The sequence below is a fragment of the Drosophila persimilis genome, unplaced genomic scaffold (genome assembly GCF_003286085.1).
Source record: "Drosophila persimilis strain 14011-0111.01,24,50 unplaced genomic scaffold, DperRS2 tig00000520-arrow-pilon, whole genome shotgun sequence".
Classification (NCBI taxonomy): domain Eukaryota; kingdom Metazoa; phylum Arthropoda; class Insecta; order Diptera; family Drosophilidae; genus Drosophila; species Drosophila persimilis.
This window is the reverse complement of record NW_020825317.1, coordinates 2255116-2262892: the sequence shown is the minus strand read 5'-3', so window position 1 is coordinate 2262892 and position 7777 is coordinate 2255116.

Genomic DNA, 7777 nt, shown 5'->3' with positions numbered 1-7777 from the left:
ATGGACAGAATCGCGCAGTCTGGGAGTAAATCCCTCAAAAACGGAACTCGTACCATTCACAAATAAATACAAGGTCCCGCCCCTCAACCCTCCAATACTACAAGGATGCAGGCTCTCCTTTAGCGACAGTGCCAGTTACTTAGGGTTGGTAATTGACAAGAAGCTTAGCTGGAACCTGAATGTCAAAGACAGAGTGAAGAAGGCAATGACTGCACTCTACACATGCAAAAAAGCTATTGGGCTAAGATGGGGTATGATCCCAAGCATATTCCAATGGATATATCAAGCTATAGTTAGACCAATACTACTCTACGGAGTTACGGTGTGGTGGCCGGCCCTATCAAAAAGGGCGATCACCAAGCAACTGGGCAAAGTTCAGCGGACTGCCGCCCTATGTATCAGCGGAGCTCTTCGCACCACCCCAAATGATGCGCTAAATGCCATCCTATGCCTACAGAGCCTTGACCTCGCAGGAAAGGAACGGGCAGAAGCAGCAGCAATACGTCTAAGAGACTCAGATCAATGGGTGACACAGTGCATAGGTCACTCAGCCATATTAAATAATAGCAGTACCGTCCCCTCAAAAACAGACTACCAGGTTCCAAGAGAGTACACAGTCACTCCCTTCGACACAATCATCCCTCACAGAGACGAATGGCTCGAGGGACTCCCAGGCCCAGATGGGGCCATAAACATCTTCACAGAGCTTCAAAGCTGGACGACAGAGTCGGAGGGGGAATCTACTCTGAACAGCTAAACATAAGGCATTCCTTCAGACTCCCAGATCATTGCAGTGTCTTTCAAGCGGAAGTCATAGCAATCAGGGAGGCTCTAGACTGCCTACAAGCGGCTGCCGTTACGGCAACCAAGCTAAACATTTATAGCGACAGCCAGGCTGCGATCAAATCGCTAAGCGCGATTTCCTCGAACTCGGCCACCGTGGCAGACTGCCGCAAATCTCTGCACGAGATGGCTCAGCAATTTGCTATTAGCCTGATTTCGGTCCCGGGCCACCGAGACATCGAGGGCAACTGTATAGCGGACGAGCTGGCCAGATCTGGCATTACAATCCCCCTTCTCCAAGACAAATAGGATATCTGTATGCCAATGGCCACCTGTAAGCTCATTATAAGAGAGCAATACAAGCGACTAACAAACGATATGTGGCAAACATTGCCACGATGTCGCACAACTCGGCAAACATGGCCGACCATGGACATGAAGCGCACCTCCGAGCTCCTCAAGTTAAGCAGGAGAAGCATTTGGTGAAAACAAAAAGTATAAACGTTTTTTATAAACAGAGCCAAATTCAGAGCAGCGACAACACAGCAAAACCATCAGGCCTGTCAAAACTAAAAACAAATCAACAAACAAATCAAGGCAACACTTCGCAAAGAGCGAAGAAATGCAAAGGGGCCGCCTTGCCTACGTGTAGTTAGCATGTTTTTTGTAAATATTGTAAGCCATTATGTAAGCTAACAACACGTTCACTATCTACTCACATTTCAACCCTCAGAATAGAGAAAAAAATTCTTGAACATTTTTTTTCCTTCTCAAAAAAAAAAAAAATAATAAATAAATACATTCAATATAATATATATATATATTCTTTAAAAAAAAAAAAAAAAAACAAGAATTAAATGCGTTCAAATTCTATCTCAAAAGAGGATAATATATCAGAAGTAGGAAAGATGTTGGACCACGAGTCTAAAGTAGCGGACTCAACAGCAAACGTAATTACCAATGTCGAAACTGCATCAGTCGACTTAAAGGTAATAACAGTTATGCTTATAATAATTGTTGTTTTGTTGCTGGCAAATGCACTAACTAAGATATATATTAGTTGCACAATAAGTGCATAAAGAAAAAATATGCAAGTAGAGCAGTTAATTTAGATAAGGTTTAAAATTATGGACAAAATAAATTAAATCTATAATAACGAACCAAATTTTAGAGTAAATGCATTGCGAATATTGCAAAAACATCGCGAATTCATCAAAATAGTTGAATTCGAGAATGAATATATAGAAACCTTCCAAAGAATCGCAAGTGATCAAAATAACATGCAATACTAGGTACCACAACCATATTGATGCTGCGGTTACGCTAAAAAAATCCAGTATCCATCGAACAATGGAATGGAATGCATTAGCGAGAAAAATAAATGATTATAAAGACAAATTCGAGAAATCATACAAATGTATCAATTCTGACAAAACAATAAGATCGGATACGTTGATACAACACGTGCAAATACTAACAGCTCAATACAATAACATAGTAATAACAATAAACCAAGTCAATGCTAAATTGACACAGGAGCATAAAAATCAATGTCAAAAAATAATAACATCTTTAAAAACTAGATTACATAGCATTGGTATTAGACGGAGTATTGTAATAACAATCCCAGAAAATCAAAATCTGCTAGCTGAATTCGACGAGAACCAGTTACAAGATTTAGATGAATCTAAACCAATAATCAATTCAGATAGTGATAGTGATATAGAAAAGCTCGAGGAAAATACCGAAATTACGATGACTAACCAAGTAACCTTAGATAGGGAATATGTGAAGCAGGTTTCCTCTTCCGTCCCTGAATTTGATGGTAAAAACTATCACTAAACAGATTCCTAACTGCTTTGCGCATTGTGGAAAGAACCAAAGGCAACCAAGAAGATATAGCAGTTGAGGTTATTAAATCAAAAATAACCGGCACAATTTTGTACAAAGTACAAGTCATTACCAAGCTGAAAAGTAACGTAAAAGGAGAATCTTCTGACGTACTCAAAGCTAAATTGGCAAATACTAAACAAAAGGGCAATGATGGCAGATCGCGGGAATCGTAGGGGAAAGGCTAAAAAACAGCCCCACCCCCCCTGCGACCACCTCATGGGAGTGGAAAACTATGTTCTTGACTACCAAGATGACGGCATGGTCAGAATTGTATGCCCAACCAGAACATCCTACAAAAAGCTACTAATGTGCGTTGATGATGACGAGCTAATGCCAGTGATCTCCTCCAGCGAGTCAGAGAGCGAGCACCTGGGAAAAACCGCTGTTGAGGTTAAATTCAACAACCAAGACAAAAGGCCTGCAACCCCGCAGTCCCCTCAGTCAAATGCCCAAAACCAAGCTGCCAAAAAAGTAGTCAAGTCCCCACAAGCACAGCCACCTCAAAGTGCCATGGACTTGACTTCTGACGAAGATATGACTGACGTGACAGCCAGTCGTTTAACCCGAGAAGACCTGGGCATACCAGCGAGAGTCCCACAGAGAGATTTTTGTGTGTGTTCGTCTTGCGAACTAAATTGGCAGTCTCTCTTCTTGTAGAACCAATTCCCATCGCCACCTGCATTAGCAGGGGGGAGGGAGGCTGACAAGAAGAGAGAACCGTTTTATTTGCTTATACCCTTAAATTAGCATATTTTACAAATTGTTTCGCGCCGGCTGCTTATCTACATTACATGTAGTTGCAGAAGTGGCTGTAAAATTGGGAGGGTAACATTTGTTACATTAATGGCTTATTTGGTATTTTTTAGAAACTATCGATAATTTGGCTAAATGCCAGGGTAACATTTATCTTATTGCTACTTTGCTTACATTGTTTTTAATTGTTTTTAATTATTTCATGTGGAGTACGCAGCCGTGGAGAGCATCATTACGCCGAAGCCGCAGTCGCCGAGATTGACGAAGAAAACGACCCGACCGGCAACGACTTGCTCAATTTTTTAGACAGCGCTTCCAATTGCCGTTCGTCGAGCGACAATTGGCGGGCAAAACACTAAAAATTCTAATCGACACCGGAGCGGCAAAAAATTACGTGAAGCCGTGAAGTACGGTTGATGCCATTATAGGTTCCGATTCGCTAACGCGAACGGGAGCGGCATTAAACCTGCGGGACAAAACAATCAAGTACGGAAACGTAACGGAACAGCTTCAGTTCCACGAATGCGACAGTGTAAATTTCACCCAAGTCGACGTCCTAACGGTCCCAAATGCGGTAAAAGCTGAATTTAAGAAAATGATACTGAAGAGAATTAGAGTTTTTTCGATCTCTAGCGAGGCGCTTCCCTTTAACACCTCAGTTATCGCCACCATTCGAACCGAGAGTAACGAACCAGTCTACTCTAAATTATACCCCTACCCCATGGGAGCAACAGACTTCGTGAACAAAGAAGTCAAAGAACTACTGAAAGACGGAATAATCAGGCCATCTAGGTCACCGTATAACAGTCCGATTTGGGTCGTAGGCAAGAAAAAGGCCGACTCCAACGGCAACAGGAAAAAACGGCTGGTAATCGACTTCAGGAAACTGAACGAGCGAACTATCGCCGACCGATACCCCATGCCTAGCATACCACCCATGATTTTAGCAAATTTGGGAATGGCAAGGTTTTTTACCACCCTAGATCTGAAATCAGGGTACCACCAAATATATATAGCGGAAAAAGACCGGGAAAAAACTTCGTTTTCAATAAACGGAGGAAAATACGAATTCTGTCGCTTGCCCTTCGGGTTTAAAAATCGGGTTTTCCAAAGGGCAATCGACGACGTTCTACGTGAACAGATTGGGAAAACATGTTACGTCTATGTAGACGACGTAATAATTTTTTCCGAAAACGAAAATGACCATGTCAGACACATCGACACGGTACTGAAATGCCTGTGCGAAGCTAACATGAGGGTGGCCCCGGAAAAGACAAAGTTCTTCAGAGAAAGTGTTGAATTCTTAGGCTTCATAGTGACCAGGGGCGGAGCCAAGACAGACCCAGAGAAGGTGAGGGCCATAAAGGAATACGCCGAACCAAAAACGCTGTTCAGCCTCAGGTCATTCCTCGCTGATTGCGAGCTGAACTACGCCACAAATGAGAGGGAACTACTAGCCATCGTTTGGGCCATAGGGAAACTACAAAACTACTTATACGGTACTAAGGAGATACGAATTTTCACCGATCACCAGCCCCTGACCTTCGCCGTGTCTGGAAAAAACACAAACGCAAAACTTAAACGGTGGAAAGCCTTTATAGAGGAACACATCGCTAAAATTTTCTATAAACCAGGGAAGGAAAACTATGTCGCCGACGCCTTGTCCCGACAAAACATTAATAACTTACAGGACGAGCCGCAGTCAGACGTGGCCACTATGCACAGCGAGCTCTCACTGACCAACATTCTGGAAGAAGCAAGCCAGCCGCTACGGCGGAACTTCATTATCTTCGGCGGAAAAACCCGCCACATAATCCATTTTAATGTATTCTAGGGCAATAGTAGAAGTACGTGCCCTCATCTTGCAATTGATGAACTTCTACCCGAATACCAAGACCATATATTGCGACAACGAAGCCGCCTTCAGTTCCGAGACAATTACGTCTCTGTTAAAAAGCCAATACGGAGTTAATGTAGTTAACGCACCTCCTCTTCATAGTAGCTCCAACGGGCAGGTAGAGAGGTTCCACAGTACCTTGGCAGAGATTGCAAGATGCATGAAGATCAACAAAAAAATCGACGATACAATCGAACTAATCATGCGTGCCACGGTAGAATACAACAAAAAGTTGCATTCGGTCATAGACGAGAGGCCGGTTGAAGCAGTTCATACCAACAACGAAGATCTTAAGTTGACAATTAAAGCCAAAATCGACAAGGCACAAAAGGACAACCTCGGCAGGATTAACCCCGGTAGACAAAACAGAGTCTTCGAAGTAGGCGAAAAAGTATACCCAAAGAATAACAGAAGGTTAGGAAACAAGCAAACCCCGTTGTACACGGAAGAACGGGTGCAGGCAGATCTGGGAACATCTGTTCTCATTAGAGGGAGGGTGGTCCATAAGGACAATTTGAGATAATCTAAACAAAAATTACTACAAATCTAGTTATCACTCCCACAGGTTGGCCGCAATACTCCTCGTACTCCTTACCACAACAAATGCACGGATTACCGACTTTTCCCAGGCGAACTATATCCCTGTACGGGACGGAGATGTGTTGGTGTAGGAACAAAGAAGCTGGGTGAGGCACTCGACAAATCTGACCGAGTTAGGGAACATCATAGACGATACTGCAAAAATATCCGAGGTATTTCCCCAATCGCATATGCGAAAGCTGTTAGAAAATAACATATTATCCGCCCTAATGATACACCATAGAATGGCAAGAAGCCTAGACTTCTTGGGAACAGCACTCAAAGTTGTTGCGGGTACCCCTGATGCTTCAGACCTCGAAAGAATCAAATTAACAGAATCCCAACTTATAGAATCAAACAACAGACAGGCAGTGATCAACACAGAAGCACAGAGACAAATCAATTTGCTCACCGACACGGTTAACAAAATATTGAAAGAAAAACAAGGTGATCTGGTAGACACCGCTCACCTATATGAAACATTACTAGCAAGAAATAGAATGCTTATCTCAGAAATCCACAACTTGATGCTGACTATCACACCTGCCAAGTCAAACATAATAAACCCTATCATATTCAATCATAACGACCTAAAATCTATCTTTAACGAACAGCTCACGGGGGTCCTCATAGTTAGTCTTATGGATGTATCTAGAATTAAGATTTTTCAATCCAATATTGTTATCCATGTCTTAGTTGAGTATCCGAGGATTAAAAGTAGATGTAAGAAAATCCAAATTTTTCCCGTGGCGCGCAACAACACCGTGCTACAACTACAAGAAAACGTTGTAGCGGAATGCGAAGAGGGGATCCTGGCGGTAACCGAATGCGTCGTCACCAACTTCGCGACATTCTGCAAGCAGGCCGCACACAGCACTTGCGCCCGCGAGATACACGCCGGAGGCGCAGCCTCATGCCGCACGCAACCGAGCCACCTGGAACCCGTCACACTGGTGGACGATGGCATAATCATCATCAAAGGGCAGCCGGCGAGGGTCAGCGTGGACAACGGACCTCCAGTAACAACAAGAGGGGCTAATCTCGTTACATTCGAGAGCAAGGCCACAATAAACGACACCACATACGTGAACTCAACCTCATCGTAATAGGGCACGACGAAGTCCTCAGCCTACCACTCCTGCGACGGATGAACGAACACAACATTCAAGTTATAGAAGGAATCTAAGGAATGATGTGACATCCGGCGGATCACCCAAGATCTGGTTTGCGGCAGGAGTAGCCGTCAGTTTCGCGCTTTGTGGCTTGATGCTTCTACACCAATACTGGAGTCGGAGAAACTCCACGATCAGGCTCCAGAATGTCATCAGGGAGATCGGCATCCCCGAGGACAGGGATCACCCAAGGGGGGAGTAGTTAACACATATTACAAGTTATCGCACCACCTTAACTTCATCATCCCACACGCCACCCCACACAGCTGGGGATCTGGGAGTTAAGTTTCAGTTTAGAATTAAATAAAGAGCACATCGCTCCTAATCGAACTCCGGCTAAACCGTCAATCTATTCATTTAATTGGGTTATCGTGCCTTAAGGGCCGGTAATAACGGAAGAAAGTTCTTCCCATCATAATCTTCAAAGAAGAGAAGACAATTGGTCACGGACCGCGGCAAGGGACCGGTTCAACCAGATAATTTGTACATACATATATATGTATGTATTATGTATTATATGTATTATATTAAAAATATAATTTATATGCCGTCTGAATATACATTCTTACAAACATAAATATACACATATGTACATATGGCATGCTACATGATTCCGTTCTGCCGCTGCCCTTAGCGACAGAACTCAACCAAGAACATTATGTACTTTAGGCTAAATAAGTTTATGAAGAATAAATTGAAT